The following is a 23,199-nucleotide window of genomic DNA, read 5'->3' on the forward strand; positions in this document are numbered from 1 at the left end:
ATGAGAAAGCAGTTTAAGCCTTTACACAATACAGTAAAACTTTGTTGATTCGAGGGACAAAATATGTCCAGTTGGATTTAAATGAGTTTGAAATATCTGTAAAGATAAGAATGTTAGTAAATCCTCATTAATTCTGTATTGGTTATTGAAATGCAATATATTTTGAAGTCACTACCATTTCTCCAATGATATAGAGTTTCTTATGGATTTTTATACTGATTGTTCAAAATACATCTACAATGAAATCCAAAATCTGAATTGAATTGAGTTATGCAACTTTTTGATTACTTTGAATTAATTCGAAAAGGCAGCTTAAATACTACAGGCAAAGACCATCAAAACAAAAATTTGATAGGCTGTTGAATGTAGTATTGTTATAAAGTACATAGTTGCCAGCTTTCCAGATTTATGACAGAAACTGTTTTTTTTTTTTTTTTTTTTTTTTTTTTTTTTTTTAACTCGATTTGAACATTTCTGAGTCTCTCGGTTAATACTAGAGATAGTACCACACTTCCCATCTTTTTGCAAAAAAAAAAAAAAAAAAATTGCATTAAAATGGGAATTTAGGAAATTGTGAATTTTTTCATAATTTTGTTAAAATTCTTGAACTAAATTATGAAAAAGTTCACATGGCTGTGGTAAACCTTGACGTGATCTGAATGCAGGAATTGACTGCATCCCAATGCTTCCATGGAATCCTAGTAGTTCATAGAACTGTGATGAAGGTTTTCCTTCCATGTCATTGGAAATTAAAGATGCAAGGTTATCCTACCCTTTGCTACTCTCAGTGGGTAAAGGGTGTGGAAGCCCTTGCTCACAATTTTGAGAATAGTCACAAGTAGTTCTTTCAAGGTACCTTTACTTAGATATTGATGCTTCACTGCACAAACACCTTAACAAAGTCACTGCCATTTCCCCAACCAGTGATATAGGGTTTTGTACAGATTGTGTTCAAAACACATCTACAATGAAATTCAAAATCTGAATTGAATTGTGTATGCAACTTTTTGATTAGTTTGAATTAATTCAAAAAGGCAGCTTAAATACTACAGGCAAAGACCATCAAAACAAATATTTGATAGGCTGTTGAATATAGTATCGTCATAAAGTACATAGTTGCCAGATTTATGACAGAGAATCTATTTTTCCACACTGTAATACTAGAGTTATTACCATAGTTTCCACCTTTTTTGCACAAAGTAGTAAAATGCTTTAAAATGGCAATTTAAGAAATTGTGCCTTTTTTTTTCTCAATTTTTTTAAAGAATATGGCTGTGGTGAGCTTAATTATTTTTAGACGTTATGGTTGTTGTTGTTAATGTGTTGAGAGTAATTGAGTGATCTGAATACAGGAATTGACTGCATCCCAATGCTTCCATGGAATCCTAGTAGTTCTTAGAACTGCGATGAAGGTTTTCCTTCCATGTCATTGGAAATTAAAGATGCCAGGCTATCCTACCCTTTGCTACTCTCAGTGAGTAAAGGGTGTGGAAGCCCTTGCTTACAATTCTGTGAGTAGCCACAAGCAGTTCTTATTTAGATATTGATGCTGCACTGTACAGGCATATTAAAAATGAGAAAACAATTTAAGCATTCATATAATACAGTAAAACTTCATTAATTTGGGGGACCAAAATATGTCCACTTGGATTTAAATAAGTTTGAAGTATCTGTAAATGTAAGAATGTCAGTATATCCTCATTAATTCTGTATTGGATTATTTGAAATGTCATATTTTGAAGTCATTGCCATTTTCCCCAACCAGTGATATAGGGTTTTATATGCATTTTTGTACGGTTTGTTTGAAATACATCTACAATAAAATTCAAAAGCTGAATTGTTTGTGCGACTTTTTGGTTAGCTTGTATAATTTGGAAAGGCAGCTTAAACCTTGCAGGCAAAGTCGGCATAACTGAAATTTGATATAAGGTGTTACACACAAGAGAGTTCAAAAAAGAGTTGTATTCAACCAGTAGTAGTGATAGAACGATATTTTTTTTTTTTTTTTTTTTTTAACACCTTAATCTTTCTAAGCAACCACACAAATTCTGGTTTTGATCTGAAAATTCCTTTTTTTTTTTCTTTCTTTTTTTTTTAGTAGCACTGAATGAAATGAAGTGTCACAACAGATAAAGTGGAATGCAGATCAGTGATTCGGTTCCTCTTTCTGCAAGGGAAAAACATCCAAAACAATCCGTGGAAAAGACTGCCCAGGACAGTATTGTTATACATTGGTATAAACAATTCAAATGTGGAAGAACCTCAGTTCATGATGAAGAAATCCCGATATGTTCAGCAACTGCTGTAACAGAAGAGTGTTACAAAAATAGAGGCATTAATCCTGCAAGATCGTATTGGCATCAAAGAACTAGCTGCATGGCTCAATATTAGTGTAGAATCTGCGGAGAACATCCATCAATAGTTGTATATCAGTAGAATCTGCTAGATGGATTCACAGACTTCTGAGCCCTTGCCAGAAGAAGGAAAGGGCATAATGTGCACCTGAAATGTTGTCGATGTGCCAGGAAAAGTGTGAGGAGCTTATTTCATGGCTAGTCACCACGGATCCATTACTATGATCCCAAAACTAAACAGATATCAAAATAATGGAAGCATGCAGAATCACCATCTCCTAAAAAAGGCAATGGTGCAACCAAGTGCCGGCAAGGTGATGCAGTTTTTTGGGATCAGCATCGTGTAATACTAACAGATTACTTTCAAAGTGGCTGTAATGTGATGGCAAAGTATTATTCCCATCTTCAGCTACATGCCACTATGAAACAAAAAGATGGGGAAAGCTGTCAAAAGAGGGGTGCGTACCCACTCCACTATAATGCCCCTGCACATTCATCACATGCTGTTGTGAGGTGTTTCGACGAATTTTGAAGGAGAGTCGGAGGATGTCTATGAACCAGGTCTGCAGAAGCATTGAGATGTGACAAAAATGTGACTATGTTAAAGTGTAATACATGGTTTTGTTTCAACCTTCTACTGCGACTATTTCTAGATGAATACAATTTTTTTTTTACACCTTCTAGATTTATGACAGAATCCTGTTTTTTCCTGTTTTTCTTTTTTCTTTTGACTCTGTTTGATCCCTTCTGTGTCTCACTTAATACTAGAGATAGTACCACACTTTCCATCTTTTTGCAAAAAAAAAAAAAAAAAAATAGTAAAACTGCATTAAAATGGGAATTTAAGAAATTGTGAATTTTTCATAATTTTATTAAAGAATGTGGCTGTAGTAAGCTTAAATAGCTTTAGATGTTATAGTTGTTGATATGTATTGAGAGTAAGTAGTGATCTGAATGCAGGAATTGACTGTATTCCAATGCTTCCATGGAATCTTAGCAGTTCTTAGAACTGCGATGAAGGTTATCCTACCCTTTGACGTGTGCAGGAACTCTTGTATTATGGTGCAAACAGACCCACAACTAATGCTCACGCCTCGCACATGTGATTACATGTTGGGCAGTAGTCACATATGTGTCTTAAAGGAATAACAAAACTGTTCCACTTTAGCCACTACTCTCAGTGAGTAAACGGCCTGGAAGCCCTTGCTCACAATTCTGAGAATAGCCACAAGCAGTTCTTTCAGGATACCCTTACTTAGATATTGATGCTGCACTGCACAGGCATGTTAAAAGTGAGAAAATAATTTAGGCACATACATAATACAGTAAAACTTTGTTAATTTAAGGGACCAAAATATGTCCACTTGGAATTTGAGTTTCAACTATCTATAAAGGTTAAAGGTAAGAATGTCAGTATATCCTCAATAATTCTGTATTGGATTATTTGCATTCTATATTTTGAAGTCATAACCATCCCCCCCCCCAACAATATTGAGTTTTATATCCATTTTTGTACAGATTATTTGAAATACATCTGCAATGAAATTCAAAATCTGAATTGGGTTGGTGTATAGTGTTAATTTAATGTGGCTCTGGGGGGTTTCCCTTAACTCTGCTTGGGGTGTAAACCTTGAGGCAGCCAAGGCTACAGACAGTGAGAGCCCAGTTAAAAAAAAAAAAAAAAAAATTTAAAATAAGATGATGGTAGAGGGGAGATAAAAAGTGGGAGGGGGAAAGCGATAGGACGATAGAGAGGCAGTAGAGAAGGTACTTGCCTGAGTGAAAGGGGGATAGAAGGGGACTCCCTAGGTCAGGATGCCATCTTACACTAGGGATTGGATGTAATGACCAGCATTGGGGAACCCACTAGGCAAAAGGGTGGGGTGGTAGGAATGAAAAAACATAAGGAAAGAATTCCTATGTAGGAGCACCTGCATTGGTGCTCAATCCCAAACTGGCCAGCGGCAGGCCAAACCAGCCAGTGTCAGCACCAACCGCCCATCATGCTATGCAATCTGGATTGGTTTGTACAATAGTAGTAGTGGCATGTGTATGAGCTTATGCAGCATCAGCCAAAAAAAAAAATCACACCATTTCCTCCAAATGCCTGTCCAGTTCCTCCTTAAATTTATTCAACCTATCAACTTCCACAACAACAGATGGAAGCAATTAACCACCCGCTGGCTAAAGGCAAATTTCCGCACATCTATTCTACATGTCTTTTCTTAATTTGAATTTATGCCCCCTTAGGTTCATAATCTGAACAAGTGGAAGAATCCCATCAGAATTCAGTGTGCTCAACCCATTCAAGGCCTTATACACCTCAATCAGATCACCGTGCAGGTGCCTAGTCTCCAGCCACTGCAATTTGCAGACTTTAAGCCTCTCTTGGTAAGAGGATCCCAAGTTGCCGTTCTCTGTACACGCTCAAGTAAATCTACATCCTTCCTAAAATGAGGCCTCCAGACCTGTACGCAGTACTCAAGGCGTGGCCTCACCATTGCCTTATACAGAGGGATAATCACCTCCTTTTCCCTGCTGGCAAAATTCCTATATATCATTGACAAAACCCCATGACCTGCCCTGGCAGCCTGTCTGCATTGCTCAGAAAACTTCATATCCGACAGCACAATTACTCCCAGGTCTTTCATTTTCTACCACCTTAAGAGTAGTACCACACAGTTGGTACTTTTCTCTGGGGTTACTTCTACCTATATGCAGTACTTTGCATTTGTCAAGGTTAAACTTCAGTTGCCACTTCTTAGCCTATCTGCCCAAATTTTCTAGATCCTGTTGCAGTAGCACACTGCCATTAATGTCATTAACAACCTTGCCAACCTTTGTATCATCTGCAAACTTCGACACTAAGTCTGATATACCTTCATCAATATCATTGATAAATATACAAAACAACAGTGGACCCAACACCAAACCCTGTGGGACTCCACTAATAACATTAGTCCACGAAGATCAGCACCCATTGATTACCACCCTCTGTCTTCTCCCACTCAACAATCCTTTTATCCATTGTAGCAACTTACCCTTAATACCATTCTGCTCTAATTTATACAATAGTCTTTCATGCACAACAGTGTCAAAAGCTTTCCTGAAATCCAAATATATGATATCAAATTTATTTTTTGCATCCAGTTCCTTTGTAACTACATCATAATATCCTATCAAATTTGTCAGACAAGACTTTCCCTTAACAAACCCATGCTGTGTCTGAATTATTGCTGCAGCCTTGTCTAGATGATCGTGCAATGCATGTTTAACCAGTGACTCCATTATTTTACCCGGAACAGAAGTTAAACAAACTGGTCTGTAATTACTTGTGTCACCCTACGATCCTCCTTTGTGAATTGGGGATACGTTTGCCCATCTCCAGTCCGTGGGAACCTCCCCTGAGTCCAAGGATGCTCTCATAATTATGGCTAAGGGGTTTGCTTAGTTGCTTTGCCGTCTCCTTTAATATAACTGGATAGATCCCATCCACCCCAGGCACGTTTCTTATGTTTAACTTCAACAATTTCTCCTCCACTTTGCTCTCAGTTATTACAAAATCATTAAGTATCCTGCTACAATTTGATAACCTTCTGCCATTTTCAAACCTTAATAATTCCTCATGTGTGAATGTAGATGCAAAATATGCATTCAGTTTGTTTGCTCTCTGAGCAGGGTCATCAACAGTCGAACCATCGAGGTCAAGTGGACCAATCAGATTCATCCCCTTCCTTTTAGAGTTTATGTAAGTAAAGAAATCCTTGCTGTTTTTCTTAGCATCTTTTGCCAAGGATTTCTCGCAATCTACCTTTGCCTGCCTAACCTCCTTTGTGACCTGATTACAGACTAGCTTATATCTGCCATTGGCTTCTGAGTCGCTTGATAATTTATATGCATCCCATGCATTTTTCTTCCCTGTTACGAGTCTCATTAGTTCATTAGTTCATTCCTTATACACCTAAATCAGATTACCTCGCAGGTGCCTAGTCACCAGATGCTGCATCTAGGAGAACTTAAGTCTTTCTTGAACAATATTAATATCGAGAACTTAAGTCCTAAACCTTGAACAATATTTCTTAATAGGTATGAAACGTTTAGTAGCATCCACGATTAATTCCTTGAATGCTTCCCACTTAGAATTTACTGTTGGTAACATCGTCAGTTTATCCCACTGTACAGAATTTAAAAAACTTTCTGAGACCACTGTACTCACCTATACGGAAGCAAAAACCCTTTCCTTTACCCCTGATGGTAATTATATCTTTAAGTAAATCCCACATCAGTACACTGTAATGACTGCCACCTAGTGGTTCCTTTATCTGATTTGATTAGCTTGTATAATTTGAAAAGGCAGCTTAAACTCTACAAGCAAAGATTGTAATTTCAAAAATTTGATGGGAAGTTGCATATAGTATCATTAAAAAGTACATATGTCAACTTTCCAAAGATTTGACTTCATATGATCCATTCTGTTTTTTGTCGGTTTGACCCATTCTCTCTCTCTCTCTCTCTCTCTCTCTCTCTCTCTCTCTCTCTCTCTCTCTCTCTCTCTCTCTCTCTCTCTCTCTCTCATGGTAATACTAGAGTTATTAATATAGTTTCATATTTTGCAAAGAAAAATGCATTAGATTGTGAATTTTTTTTCTTAATTTTGTTAAAACAATATGGCTGTGGTAAGCACCTGTGAATAGCTTGTCATATTTTTCACTTAGCTATTAGAAAGAGAGCTTTATTTGCAGATAAAATATCATAAAGATTAATAAAAAAACCTAAAAGTTTATAAAAAAACTAATTATAAATATATTTATTTTCAAAGATAATAATAATACGTGTTTTCAACTCCTAACTCACATTGCATATAATCTATAAATGCGGGCCAAAACAACTGATTTTTTTTCAACCTAACTTAACTAATGGCAAAGTAATTTTTCTCAGCGATATTATGTATTAGTATTACCCGTATAGTGTAAGGAAGCTACAGGCTTTTGCTGCACACACACACACACACACACACACAGAGTTAAGAAAGTACAAATTATTAGCAGTAGCATTGAGGCATTTGATGCAAGAAAGCAAACTTATACAGCATTAGTCAAAAAAAAAAAAGAATCTCCTTCCTTCCCATTTCACCCGTCGAGTCACTCCATATGTATATCTAGTTCTGCCTTATTTATTTAAGCTATCAACTACCACAACAACAGGTGGAAATCTGTTCCAGCAATCAACTATCCGCACGCTAAAGGCAAACATCTGCACATCATTCTACAACAGTCTTTCCTCGATTTGAATCTATGCCCCCTAAGGTTTGTAATCTGAGCAAGCGGAAGAATCCCATCAGCATTAAGCCTGCTCAAACCATTCAAGGCCTTATACACCTAAATCAGATTACCTCGCAGGTGCCTAGTCACCAGATGCTGCATCTAGGAGAACTTAAGTCTTTCTTGGTAAGAGTACCCCTTTGTTCCTCTCACCAATCGTGTTTCCCTTCTTTGAACTCGTTCTAGCAACTCTAAGTCCTTCCTAACCATTGGTGTGGCATGACCATTGCCTTATACGAGGGGATAATCACCTTGTCCCTGCTAGCAAAATTCCTATATATCATTGACAAGACTCCACAACCTGCCCTAGCAGCCCGTCTGCACTGCTCAGCAAACATCATATTTGGCTGCACAATTAGCCCCAGGTCTTTTTCACTTTCCACATCCCTAAGTGCAGTACCACACAGTTGGTACGTTTCTCTTCGGTTACTGCTACCCATGTGCAGCACTTTGCATTTGTCAATGTTAAACTTTAGTTGCCACTTCTCAGCCCATTTTCCCAACTTGTCTAGATCCAGATGGAGTAGCATACTGTTATTACCAACCTTTGTATCATCTGCAAACTTGGGCATTAAACTTGATATACCTTCATCAATATCATTGATAAATATACAAAACAACAATGGCCCCAACACCGAACACTGGGAAACTCCACTAATAACATTTATCCATGAAGAGCAGTGTCCATTGATTACCACTCTGTCTTCTCCCACTCAATCATCCATTGTAGCAACTTACTCTTAATGCCATATCTCTCCAATTTGTACAGCAGTCTTCCAGCTGCAACAGTATCAAAAGCTCTCCTGAAATCCAAGTATATCATATCAAAATTATTTTTGGAATTCAGTTCCTTTGTGACCACATCATAGTATCCGATCAAATTGGTCAGACAAGACCTCCCTTTAACAAACCCATGCTGTATCTTAACTATTACTGCAATCTTGTCTAGATGATCCTGCAATGGTTCTTTAACCAATGATACAATTATTTTCCCCGGAACACAAGTTAAACTAACAGGTCTATAGTTACATGTGTCACCTTTTCAACCCCCTTTGTGAATTGGTGATACAGTTGCACACCTCCAGTCCATGGGGACCTCCCCTGAGTCCAAAGAAGCTCTTGTAATTATGGCTAAGGGTTTGCTTCCTTTGCTGCCTCCTTTAATACAACTGGATAGATCCCATCCACCCTGGGTGCCTTTTTTATGTTTATCCTCAACAAGTTCTCCACTTTCCTCTCAGTTATTACAAAATCATCTAGCTCACTGGAGTTATTCAATGAGGGCACTCCCCTCATTGAATAACTCCTCATGTGTAAATGTAAATGCAAAATACGCATTCAGTTTATCAGCTACCTGAGCATGATCATCAATAGTCAACCCATCTATGCCTGATTAAGTGGTCCAATCTGGTCCATCCCTTTCCATCTAGAGTATGCATAAGTAAAGAACTCTTTGCTGTTTTTCTTTGCATCCTTTGCCAAGAATTTCTCATAATCTGCCTTTGCCTGCCTTCTTTGTGACTTGATTACAGACTAGTTTATATCTGCCATAGGCTTCTGTGTCACCTGATACTTTATATGCATCCCATACATTTTTCTTCTCTGCCACGAGCCTCATTAGTTCATCTGACATTCATTTAAGCCTAAACTTTGAACAGTATTTCTTAGTTGGAATTGAAAAGCTTAGTATCCTCCAAAATTAACTCCCTGAAGGCTTCCCATTTAGAATTCACCATTGGTAACATCATTAGTTGATCCCACTGTACAGAATTTAAAAACTGTCTGAGACCCTGCTAGTCAACTTTACGAAAGCAATAGCCCTTCTCTTTAGCTTTGATGGTAGTTACATCTTTAAGTAATTTTGACATCAGTACATTGTGATCACTGTAACCCAGTGGTTCCTTTGTCTGCAAATTCTTGATGCATGAATAGTCACTGCTGATATCAGATCAAGAGTATTACTCTCTCTCTCTCTCGTTGCCTCTCGAACATATTGCTGTAGAAAACAGTCATCCAATAAATCCATAAAGGTCTTGCTAGTATGCGAGAGACCAACCCACAAGTTCCAGTCCATATCTGGAAAGTTAAAATCCCCCATTATAAGACATTCTGATTTACTGGCCCACTCTATTTTCTCTGCACAATTGCTCATTATACTCATCAGATTCATTAGGCCTATAACACACGCCTACTCTCCATTTTTCCTTTCCCAGTGCTCATGTTACACCAAACAGATTCAACGTTGCATTGTCCACCAACATCAGTCGGATGCACTTCCTTTGGTTTTATATATTTCTTAACTAACAGCATAAGCCCTCCTCCCTTCCTATCTTATCTATCCTTTTTGTACACATTGTACTCCCCAAATTCCAATTCTGCACTGCTTATGTCTGTGTGACCCCATGTCTCTCATATCCCAACAGTATCTGCCTTTGATATCTTGACTAGCACTTCAAGCTCATCAAATTTATTAACTATACCCCCAGCATTGGTGTACATGCAAGTACACATGCACCTGTTTCTACTCTTAGTTAACCTAACAAAGCCCATGTATTTATTTGTTTCACTGTGACTTCCAGCAGTCCTGGAAGTCTGCATTGCCTTGCTTTCCAGGCTGATGCTCATTCTAATAGAAGCAATGTAAGAATTACTTTTACCTCTGCCTGTGGCCACTGTTAACCTTTTAGTCTGTGTATCCACCCAAGTTAGCAGTTTTCCAGTCCACCTAACACTGCCTCGAAAGCATTAGCAAATATTCTTGCACCCTTTCTATTTAAGTCAACAAGCACAGACCAGGCTGAAAACAATTCTACCCCTTGAGCCTTGCACATTCTCTCAGGGCCAAATTGATCGACAAGGCTCTCAATATATTTTCCCTCCTATCTTGTCTGGGCAGAATTTTTTTTTTTTTTTTTTTTTATGTAAACCCCAAACACGAGAGGTATTAGAACCTATAGTACTTAGTACTGTGCTTGGGTTGGAGGTTGAGAAGACGAAAGGAGATATTTGTTGACATTGGACTTGAACTTCTGTAGACTGTAATTTTCAGGAAATACGTATGAAGGAAGGTTGTTCCAGAAAACGGCAGATGAATGAATAAACGAGGAAGATGAAAACTTGGTTTTGTGAGTTTGAAGTTGGACAGTAAATGGATGTTGGCTGTTGGTGGCACGTGTTCGGAATGTTTTGAAAGAGAGAGCTGGAATTATAGAAGCCAATTCAGAAGAACAGTGCCCGTGGAAGTATCTGTAGGAGAGGCATGCAGCAGAAACAGTACGTCTATGAGACAGCGAGTGGAGAGACTCTGTTAGAGATGAATCATTAATTAACCTAACTGCCTCTTCTGAATGGAATCAAGAAACCTGAGCGAGATTTTGGGGACACCACTCCGGATGTGGCGGATTTGCGATTTATACAGGTGAGCAGCTGTTTGGAAGAAAAGTAATGCCGAGAGCGAAAGAGAAAATCAAGGTTTTTAGAAGCAGAGGAAGCAATATTTGTAATGTACTTCTGCCAAGGGAGATTAGAAGTCAGGGTAATCCCCAAAAGAGATATATCATTTCGCCTAGAAATGATATATCACTATATATATCATTTCTAGCGTGTCACTAAAGATAAGCATAGGAGCAGAAGAATCCTTTTTGCGAGATATAAGACAAGACTGAATTTTAGAAGGGTGGAAATCAACTAAGTTGTCTTTGCCCCACTGGAGAATTACCTGAAGATCAGCATTTAAGAAATTGGTAGCAGATTTTTGAGAAATTGAAGCTGATTGAGCAGGACAAGTTTTCTCAAAATGGAAAGTGGAAGGCAATGTGCTATCATCAGCAAAACTATGGATAGGATTTCCAGTCAATGGAAAAAGGTCATTAATATACAAGAGGAAAAGAGTGTGGGAAAGAACTGAACCTTGGGGGACACCGGCATTAGTGGAAAAGTTAGAAGACAAAGAGTCATCTACCTTCACCCTCAGTGAGCGATCAGAGGGTCACAAAGGATTTGTCGCCCTTTTTAGGAACTGGCTGGATATGAGCAAATTTCCAAGCAGAAGGAAAAACACCTTTGGAATAAGAAAGTGAAAAAAGGCGACAAAGAATAGGAGTAAGTTCAGGAGCACAGGTTTTGAGAACAAATGGAGAAATACCATTGGGGACCTGGAGCTTTCTTATCATCAAGATTTCTCAAAATCCTTCTGACATCCTTTTGATGGAAGACCACAGGAGGCATTGAATGTAGCGTGTTGGGAATGGTGGGATGTGTTTTGCCAAGATCATTAATACATGAGTTGGAAGAAAAATAGGATGCTAGCAGGTCAGCTTTATCCTTGGCTGAAGTGACAGCAGAACCATCTGATTTGGACACAGAGATGGGCAGAAGTTGCGGCCAATAGCTTTGGCAAGAGACCAGAATGCTCTGCTACCATTAGGGCAAGAAGCAAGTTTTCTACTCTTAGCCTGTTCAAACTCTAGTTTGGACTGATAATAACTGCTTTACAATTGTTGCGAGCTTTGGTGTAGGCAGAAAATGAAACTGGAGAATTAGAAACAAGCCAATTACGATATGCAACATTCTTCTCTTGAACAGCCTTAGCATATTTATTGGAAAACCAAGGTTTAGATAAAGGACGAGATTTTAAAGTGGAGTGTGGGATAGAGGATTCCATTCCTGCAAGAATAATTTCACTGACACGATCTGAGCAAACGTTGACATCAGAAGTTTTGAAACAGTAATCCAACCAAGGAAAAGAAGAAAAGGAGTCTCACAGGTCATCCCATTTTGCATTCTTGTAATGCCAAGGTTGGGAATGGCCATGAGATAAAAGTTCCATTGGAGAAGAGACAATCACCAAGTTGTGATCTGAAGTGCCTAAAGGGCCTCTCACTTCGACCGTGTTCTTAGAAGGGTTGTTTGTGAGTAAAAGATCGAGCATATTGGCTGTGTGATTAGGATTCTCTGGTATTCTTGTAGGTAAATGAACAATCTGTGCATGGTCATTAGTAATTGCAAAAGCCTCAGCATCTCTACCAGCTGGGTCGGTGTGACTAGAAAACGGAAGCCAGCTGGAGTTGTGAACATTAAAATCACCAAGGAAAATTACTTCGCTGTTAGGAAAGTTGAACTGGAGAAAGTCAAGTTGCAAAGAGAGGAAGTCAAAGAGCTCCAAGTGATTAGTGGAATTGGGTGAGCGGTAGAGACAACAGATGAATTTGACACAATGAGGTAGAGAGATTTTAAGCCAGAGAAGATTCCAAATTGCCAAGTCTCTGACAGGGAATATCAGAACGGACATATGCACAAGTACCACCTTTGAGGCGAAAGGAATCATACAGTGTTTGGGCAACTGAGATGAGGAATTGTTGAATCAACCGATAGCTGAGATTCTGTTAGAAAAAGTACATGGCGTTTGGCAGACTGCAAGTGGAAATGCACATCGTTGAGATTAGAAATGAGATCACATATATTTGTGAAATGAACTAGGAAGTGTTTGGTAGGTTTAGATCTTTTTGCAGATAAGCTTACTCCATTAGTTTGACAATTCATGGTGTATTCAATAATAAGAAAAAAGTGGGTGGGACATGCTGTATGAAGTAATGAAATTTTTGGATATGGCGTACACATGGTAAGAATATACCCAGGTCCTTGACATAACGTGGCTTCGACAATGCTGCCCGCATACACACTACTCGGACTCCCTCCAGTCACTATCTGGCAGAGTAGAGGTAGCAAGATTATACACTAGCTGATCCGGAAGCCTCCTAGTGAGTTACCAAAAGGTTTGGTCCGGTGTACTAAATAGCGGCCGGCCTGCGAACACCGTAGTAGTAGTAGTGGCATGTGATGCAAGAAAGCAAATGTATGAGCTTATGCAGTATCAGCCAAAAAAAAAAAAAAAAAAAATCACACCATTCCCTCCAAATGCCTGTCCAGTTCCTCCTTAAATTTATTCAACCTATCAACTTCCACAACGACAGATGGAAGTTTGTTCCAGCAATTAACCACCCGCTGGCTAAAGGCAAATTTCCACACATCTATTCTACATCTGTCTTTTCTTAATTTGAATTTATGCCCCCTTAAGTTCGTAATCTGAACAAGTGAAAGGATCCCATCAGAATTCAGCGTGCTCAACCCATTCAAGGCCTTATATACCTCAATCAGATCACCGTGCAGGTGCCTGGTCTCCAGCCACTGCAATTTGCAGAACTTAAGCCTCTCTTGGTAAGAGGATCCCTTCATTCCCCTCACCAATCTTGTTGCCCTTCTCTGTACACGCTGAAGTAAATCTACATCCTTCCTAAAATGAGGCCTCCAGACCTGTACGCAGTACTCAAGGCGTGCCCTGACCATTGCCTTATACAGAGGGATAATCACCTCCTTTTCCCTGCTAGCAAAATTCCTATATATCATTGACAAAACCCCATGACCTGCCCTGGCAGCCTGTCTACATTGCTCAGAGAACTTCATATCTGACTGCACAATTACTCCCAGGTCTTTTTCATTTTCTACCACCTTAAGTGTAGTACCACACAGTTGGTACGTTTCTCTGGGGTTACTTCTACCCATATGCAGTATTTTGCATTTTTCAAGGTTAAACTTCAGTTGCCACTTCTTAGCCCATCTGCCCAAATTATCTAGATCCTGTTGCAGTAGCACACTGCCATTACTGTCATTAACAACCCTGCCAACCTTTGTATCATCTGCAAACTTCGACATTAAGCCTGATATACCTTCATCAATATCATTATAAATATACAAAACCACAGTGGACCTAACACCGTTTTAGAGCTGTACCCTCGAAATGTAAGGAATATTGGATCTCGCCACGATGTTCATCATAACCTCAAAATGGCGCCTCCGTAGCCAGGTGGGAAGGAGAAGCAGTGCGTAGCACACTCTTCTTGATTAGACCGGGGTTCGAGCCCGTCACCACCAAATACGGAGGATTCGGAAAGGTCAGGGAATGACCACCGCATATTCCCGGAGCAATATGGCCTTAGTTGCTAATGCTCCTAAAAACCAAATAACAACATAACCTCAAAGGTCGTCAATCATACTGCATGATGGAAGAGATGGGGAAGGGTTGACCGGAACTTAGCTCTGTAGACTAAACATGGGGTCCACCACTTCAAGCCTCTAGTAAGCAAAGTGGTGGTAATGCACCGGTTGATGAGAGTCATCCACCACATAGTATTGCCTGGTAACACAGAGGGGTGATATTCCTCTATGTGGCGTGGGAGCCACACCTTGACCCCTGCTTACGTTAGTTCACACCTGGGTGGTCACCTACAGTGTGCTTGTGCACAAAGGTTATACCCAGGATTACTAACAGTCCCACCATCGTGAGGGTTCAAGCAGAGGATTTGGCTGTCACAGACTGTCCGGACTTTGCCGCAATTGGGTTCACATGACTTGAATGTCACCCGAATATCAGTTCCATCAACGTTTTAGACTCCCAGGTAGCAAGTACAGCTTGTCTGGCATATCTGAAAGAATGTCTTTGACAACCTCAAGGACCAATCATATATTTGAGACATGCACGGAAATTTAAAAATGGATTGAAAATTACTCCCTTTATGATGGCATCCAGTGAAATTCTTAGATCTGATCATCATGGAGTAACTCCCCAACATTTGCTATATATGGCAAAGAAAATTATGTGAATGCGTACTGCAGAAAATTTGCAAATTGCATTTAAATCAGTAGGAATAACAGCTAACATTACTTATTCTATATTGGAATCAAAAGAATTTATGAACAAGTCATTAGAGTGTAACTTGGCATTTCTAAAATCAATTCCCAATTCAGCTTATTATTGGAGTCAACATAAACGAGATGTGTTTGCCATGATTAGTCAATTAGGAAAACCTACAATGTTCTTGATGTTGAGTGCATGTGAACCAGCATGGCCCATCATTCTATGTATGTTATACAAATTCAGAAATAAACAAGAAATTACAACTAATGAAGTTATGGATCTACCTTACACGGAAAGAGCTACTTTAATAAATGAAGACCCAGGAACGTGTGCCGTATGCTTTAATAAAATTGTTGAGTATATACTCAAAATTTTAAAATCGAAAACCTACACTCCTTTTGGGAAATATTATGTTGTGAATTTCTTTAAACGCATTGAATTTCAAAATTGAGGAAGTCCACATCTATTATGGATGAACAATACACCATTAGAAGAAAAAGGTGGTATGGAAGAAGCAATCCAAATGATAAATGCACTATGTTCTATAGAGAAAACTTTAGATTTTCATATTTACAGCAACATAAACATACTTTTACCTGCTATAAAAATAATAATGCAATGTCAATTTGAAACACCTTTATGGCCAATGTCACAAACTCTTAAAAAAAAATATTGATACCGATGGCCACAGATGACAGTCGAAGATTATCTTATCTCCAAAAAATATTGTAAAATGCACGACTCATTAGAGTTAGATGATCATGTTAATTTCGAAGAATTCCTTAAATCAAATCAATGCCAATCAGAAGAAAAATATCTAAATATTTTGAGGACTGGTATCAAATGACCACGTGTATTTCTTAAACGCAAGATGGAAGAGAAATTTATGAATAATTACAATCCTTGGATTTTTGGAGTGCTCAAGTCTAATTTGGATTTATAATTATCATAGAAGGATAGTCATGTGCAGCATATGTAGTTGAATAAACTAACGGGAGAATAATCAACCTGCAAATAAAAATTAAAGAGCTAAAAGAAGGATATCCTGATATGGATATAACTGATCGAACACAAACATTAAGTGTAGATGTGTTGAATTCTGTGGAGATGGGTTCACAAGAGGCAGCTTGGTATTTATTACAATACCCAATGTCCATGTCTTCAAGAGCGAATTAAGACACGGGCATTGGGCCAATGGTGTGGCCACATGAGTGACAGAAATTACGTAAATCAGAAGCTGAATTGGATGAACAACAAGCCGATAGTGAGTCTTTGGATATATGGAAAGATAGTATTTTTGATAAACATAAAAAAAGGGGCAAAGCATTAAAAGATATAACTCTTGCACAATTTACTGCTCATTATCAAAAAGGAAATGGGGGATGGGTGAAAAGACAATTTCCTAAAATAATTTGGTATCAGAATTATAATACGCCTTCATGAACATATACGCAAAATGATAACTTTACACGTATCATTTATCGATGAGGAGAATGAAAATAATGAACATATACACAAAATAATTTTGTGTATATGTTCATGAAGATGTATTATAATTCTGATACCAAATTATTTTAGTATTTTGTCGGCAACTTTGTATCGAACTTGATGGGGATGATGAAAACGGATTGGCGGTGGAAAAAAAGGAAGAATTTCTTAAATCAAAAGAAATTTATGATTTCTTTACCGACAAGAAAACTATTGATGAGGAGATGTGAATGCCGATGATGAATAAATTATCTGTCATTAGAATTCCCTTCGTTGCATTTCATTGTACAGAAACTCCCGGACTTACGTAAGGGTTGCATTCCATGGAACTCTACGTAAGTCTAAATATCCTCCATTCTTGTGCAGTGCTCGCTGAATTGATTGAATCAAAAACGAAATGTTCGATGAACATGCGAATAGAATTATTTATTCAATTTTTTATCTTATGCACAGGAAAAATTACAAAACATGTTGGCGCCTCCGTAGCCAGGAGCAGCAGTGCATAGCACACACTTCTTGATTAGACCGGAGTTCAGGCCCATAACCACCAAATACGGAGGATGCGGAAGATCAAGAAGTGACCGGAGCAATATGGCCTTAGTTGCTAATGCTCCTAAAAACCAAATAACAAAGCATGCAATTTGAAAAAAATTATAAAATTCCAAAAGAAAAGAGGAGACAGGCATAACGTCAGTAAATTTTACCTCAAGCATTGCTGCCAGAATCGACGTCTTCAGCTGATAAGTATGCCGCTGCAAAGTTTGAGGGCTGTGGAAATTTATAAGGGGTAGGCCGCTCAACCTTACAAAAGAACGTATTAATGGATAACTGGACGGTGGCTTTTTTCTTTTCATCGTAGATTTCTTTGTAGCAAGCAAGCAAATTATTCACTGCTCTGTTAACTTTTAAGAATCATTTGCTGTCAGGATCCATCTTCTCAAACCTCACCATTGCCGATGCAATTTCACGAAATGCCACTGTCATCTGTCTGTCTCTGGTGATGAAGCGTCTTGGTTCCTCATTTGGTTCATCTTAGCTTCGTCGGCATTTTCTTCTTTCACTATTACTGCCTGCAAGTCAATAAGTTCTTCATTTGATAATTCCTTCTTTTCTTCCTCTATTAAATCCTCCACATCTTTAGCATCAACCTCCAAATGAGCTCTGCAATCTTTACAATCCTATCTGTAACCACTTCGTGTGATTCGTATTTTTCAAATCCTTCGAAGCCTTTTACGTGCCGTGGGCATATGTTGTTCCATGTGCCATTTAAACAACTTAGTAATTTTTGCCCAGGCTTTATTAATGTGTAAGATGGTGTGTGGTAAATATTGCAAGATTTCCAAAAGTTTCATAATGTAAAATTTTTCTCATCGTCTACTGCACACAATGCCTGAGCAAATGTGTGTAAATAGTATGCTTTTAAATTTGAAATAACACCCTGATCCATAGGTTGGGTGAGTGGAGTCGTGTTTGGTGGTAGAAACATGACTCTCACGTTCGAATTGAAATCATCTAGATGCGTAGGATGTCCAGGAGCATTATCTAATTGGAGCAAAATCTTCAAAGGAATGTTGTTGTCTTTACAATATTTTTCAACCTCTGTAATGAAGCAGCATTTAAACCAATCCTCAAAGAGAGGTATTGTTATCCATGTTCTCTTGTTCGATCAGAAATGCACAGGTAGGGCGGCTTTATTGATGCCCTTAAATGCATAAGATTTCCAGGATGGTACACAAGCAGTGGTTTTAATCTGTAATCTCCTGCTGCATTAGCCCCAAGCAAGAGCGTGGCCCTATCTTTTGATGCCTTGAAACTGGCATTGTATTTTCCTCTTTGCAATGTATGTTCGATCCGGAATTTTTTTCCAATACAGAGCAGTCTCATCAATGTTAAAAATTTGCTGCGTTGAATAGCTGCCTTCATCAATAATTTTTTCCAACACGTCACAAAATTTCTTTGCATCTTCAGAATCGGCACTGGCAACTTCACCGCATACATTAACATTGTGAAATCTAGTGCACTGCTTGAACCTATTAAACCACCCGTTGCTTGCCACGAACTTGGATTGGGGGTTCACCGTACCTATCCTTAATATCTTTGTAAATACTTGTTGCTTTTGCTTGAATGGTCATTGGACTCAGGGGCACTCGCTGCTGAATCTGATTTTCCATCCATATTATTAACAGCTGTTCCACCTGAATGCTGTTTTGTGATCACTGTTGATCTTAAGTGCGTTTATCCTCTGACATGTCCTTTTTTACGTGCACTGCCCTTTAAAATAGTATTCACTGTTGAAGTAGCGAGACCTAATTCGATTTTGCAATAGATGACAAACTTTGTCCTGCTTCGTACTTAATTATTTTCATCTTCATTTCTAAATCAATTTTGTTTCATTTCCTGGCACTACCACAACTTGCACTTTTCGTTGGTTGCTTTCCCTTCATCATTGTAATATGTAAATAGGAATGAAGAGAAGTTTCTGAAAATTCGTTTTCTCGTTTCACCATAATACTGTAATGTAAAAACACACAATTGCAATTATCAGGATTATCGCAAATGCAATAAAATCGAGTTTACTATCCGTTTATAATAGATTGCACCAACAGAAAAGCCCAATAAACTGGAAAGTGCAAATTGTTTTTATTGTGTTTTGGCCTTGACCTCCAGAAATGTGCTTTAGAAAAAATATCACAAAGACGTTCAAAATTGATTCTTATAACGGAACATATGATAACGATGAAAGGGTAGTACAATTTCCATTATAAATATGATCTTTTAGAGCGATAAACAGCTTAGTAATATAGCGAAATTTTCAACTTCCAAAGTCTTGGAACGAATTACAAAAACAAAAAAAAAAAAAAAAAACAATGTGTTATTGGGTTCACGATACCTCCGTTTATTCCTACAGGAGGCAAAATAGGTTTCCACGATTTTTTTTAAGTTTGCACCGGCTGGCAAAAACTTACATAAAGTTGAATTCCTGTACCGTAAGTCCTGTACTGAAATTATTTTTTCAATAAAAATAATGCAGCAATACTTGTTTATTTTACTGTACCGGTTTCATAATGTTTTATTTTAATGTACCAGTTTCATAATGAGTAAAGACGTTTTTAAAGGGTCCTGCTGTGACACTCAGAGTAGAGCGGCAGCAACTCATTATGTACCTGGTACATAATTTCTGACACTCGTTATTCTGCTCTATTAGACTGGCCAGCATCATGTTCATCCATCTCGGCATATGTGGATTAGACAAAAGCAACATTTCACTATGCCTAAGCAGTAAAACATGCAAGTCATGGAAACTAGATTAAAGTAGATGATCCCTAAGTAATGCAAAATGTTACTATATATATATATATATATATATATATACACGTTACTATATACTTATACTGGGGGAGGGATATATATATATATATATACACGTTACTATATACTTATACTGGGGGAGGGATATATATATATATATATGTTACTATATATACACCCCTCCCCCAGTATTTGAAATCATTCAAAGCATATTACCTTCTATTGTCTGATTCACCAAGTGAAAATTGGCAAACCAATTACAATTTTCGAGGGGAGGGAAGCATTAGCATTAGTAGAAGCATATAATGCAAGCAAGCTTATACAACATCAGCCAAAAAAAAAAAAAAATCCCATTTCACCCATCCATTCTCTCTCTAAAGGTTTGTCCAGTTCTTCCTTGAATTAATTTAAGCTATCAACTTCCACAATGGCAGATGGAAGTGTGTTCCAGCAATCCACTAGCCAAAGCCAAATTTCTGCACATCTCATCTGTTCTACACTGTCTTTCCTCAGTTTGAATCTGTCTCCTCAGGTTTGTAATCTGAGCAAAAGGAACAATCCCATCAGCATTGAGCTTGCTCAAACCATTCAAGGCCTCAATCAGACCACCTCACAGGTGCCTAGTCTCCAGACGCTGCAATTTGCAGAACTTAAGCCTTTCTTGGTAACAGCAACCCTTTGTTCCATTCACCAATCTTTGTTGCCCTTCTCTATACTCATTCTAGCAACTCTTCATCCTTCTTAAAATGAGGCCTCTAGACCTATATGCAGTACTCAAGGCATGGCCTGACCATTGCCTTATACAGAGGGATGATCACCATGTTTTTCCCTACTAGCAAAATTCCTGGATATCATTGGCAAGATCCCATGGCAGCCTGCCTGCACTGCTCTGAAAACTTCATATCTGACTGCACGATTGTCCCCAGGTCTTTTTCATTCTCTACCACCATGAGTGTAGTACCACATAGTTGGTATGTTTCTCTGTGGTTATTGCTACTGATATGCAGTACTTTTGCATTTGTCAATGTTAAACTTCAATTGCCACCTCTCAGCCCATCTGCCCGGCTTTTCTAGATCCTGTTGCAGTAGCACACTGCCATTACTGTCACTAACAACCCTGCCAACCTTTGTATCATCTGCAAACTTCAACATTAAACAGATATACCTTCATCAATATCATTGTTACATACAGAAAACAATGTGCCCAAGACCGAACGCTGGGGGACTCCACTAATAACCGCTCTGTCTTCTCCCATTCAACCATCATTTTATCCATTGTAGCAACTTGTTCTTAATGCCATACAGCTCCAGTTTGTACAGTAGTCTTCTGTGTTCTGCGGTATCAAACGTTTTCCTAAAATCCAAGTATGTGATACCAAAATTATGCATCCAGTTCCTTTGTGATCACAGTAGTATACTGTCATTAACAACCCTGCCAGCCAACCTTCGTATCATCTGCAAACTTAGACATTAAGCTTGATATACCTTCATCAATATCATTGATAAATATACAAAACAACAATGGGCCCAACGACGAACCCTGGGGCACTCTACTGATAACAACAGTCCACAAAGAGTCCATTATTACCACTCTGTCTTCTTCCACTCAAACATCCTTTTATCTATTGTAGCAATTTGCCCTTAATGCCATACTGCTCCAATTTTTAGAGCAGTCTTCCACATGCAACAGTATCAAAAGCTTTCCTAAAATCCAACTATATGATATCGAAATTATTTTTTGCATCCAGTTCATTTGTAAAAGCACTTTTATTTTAATTAGAGTGAGCTGCAGTGTGTGATTTCCCATGTTTCCCAGTAAGTGAAAAAGTACAGGTGTGTTGTATGTGTACATGCATATATGCGTATAAAAATTAAAAAAATATATATATATATATTAGTTATCTTTTTAATTTACTTGCTGGTGATCTTGTGTCAAGTAACATTTATTCTGAATTCATTATGGTTGGAATTTATCTTTAGATTTCATGAGTTATTTGCATTTCAATGTTTTGAATATAATTGCCAAAACATTAATAGATTTGTAAGTTTTTCCTTTGTTAATGTTTTTCTCTATGCAGTGTAGTATTCAGTATATGTTTATTTAAATTAATTATATGCCACGTAAAGGTGAGTCCATGTTTAATTGTGTATTTTTATATATGTGTGTATTTTTATATATATATATATATATATATATATGTGTGTGTGTGTGTGTGTGCGTGCGCGCGCGTGGATATTGTACTTCGTGAAATTTATAAAACTAAACTTCATTTAATCTTACAGGAAGAAAATGGAGGCAATTCTATTATGTGGTCCAGAATTCACAACGCACCAACATCACTCACCATCAGTGTGTGGCTTTTCTAAAGCACAGTCCATCTTATGAACATAACATTTGTGTGTTATGAAAGTCTGTTGTAATAATTCATTTTTATAAAATGCCTTTCCATTAAAGCCAGGGTAGTTCTGTTTGTTTTATTTCTGTAGGTGATATTTGTGAATCGTTACTCACATCATGACTACTTTTCACGGTACAGTTTTGTGCAAGTGTTGTGATGATCGAAGAATTAAATTGGCGATTCTGTTTAATTCTTCAAGTGGATGATGACTACAAAGTTCATTAGTTAGCAAAATTATTGATATACAGTAAAACCCCTGTATCCGTGGGGGATACGTTCCAAGACCTACTGTGGATGACTGAAACCGCAGATATAAGCAAACACCTGCCCCATATATAACATGATTTTCTTTTACATACATACGTATAAAGTTTAATTGATAAATTAAACACACAGTAAGACATTACCAACATTAAATATGGTAATAATGAAGTACAGCAGACTCGATTTACCAGGATTGGATTAACTGGGACACTTCAAGACTACAAAAAAAAAAAAAAAAAAAAAAAAAAAACACAACCAGAAATCATAAAATTCTTCAAGTAATAACTAGAATAGGTATAAACAGATATTTTGTAAGTCATCATTGGGGGATTAGTGTACCTATTATCTTGCAACTCCTGCTGTCTTCACAC

General features: G+C 37.9%; 1 protein-coding gene across 1 annotated transcript in view; it reads left to right on the forward strand.

Annotated features, from left to right (window-relative positions):
* Window positions 1-22,619, forward strand: part of OstDelta (oligosaccharide transferase delta subunit) — a 279,105-nt gene extending 256,486 nt beyond the window's left edge. Inside the window, exon 18 of the mRNA XM_090384636.1 lies at window positions 22,449-22,619. The gene's annotated coding sequence lies outside the window, so the exon portion shown is untranslated. The remainder of the gene's footprint in view (window positions 1-22,448) is intronic.
* The last annotated feature ends 580 nt before the right edge of the window (window positions 22,620-23,199 follow it).

The sequence above is a fragment of the Mastigoproctus giganteus genome, chromosome 11 (genome assembly GCF_048544385.1).
Source record: "Mastigoproctus giganteus isolate SK-2022 chromosome 11, ASM4854438v1, whole genome shotgun sequence".
Lineage (NCBI taxonomy): Eukaryota > Metazoa > Arthropoda > Arachnida > Uropygi > Thelyphonidae > Mastigoproctus > Mastigoproctus giganteus.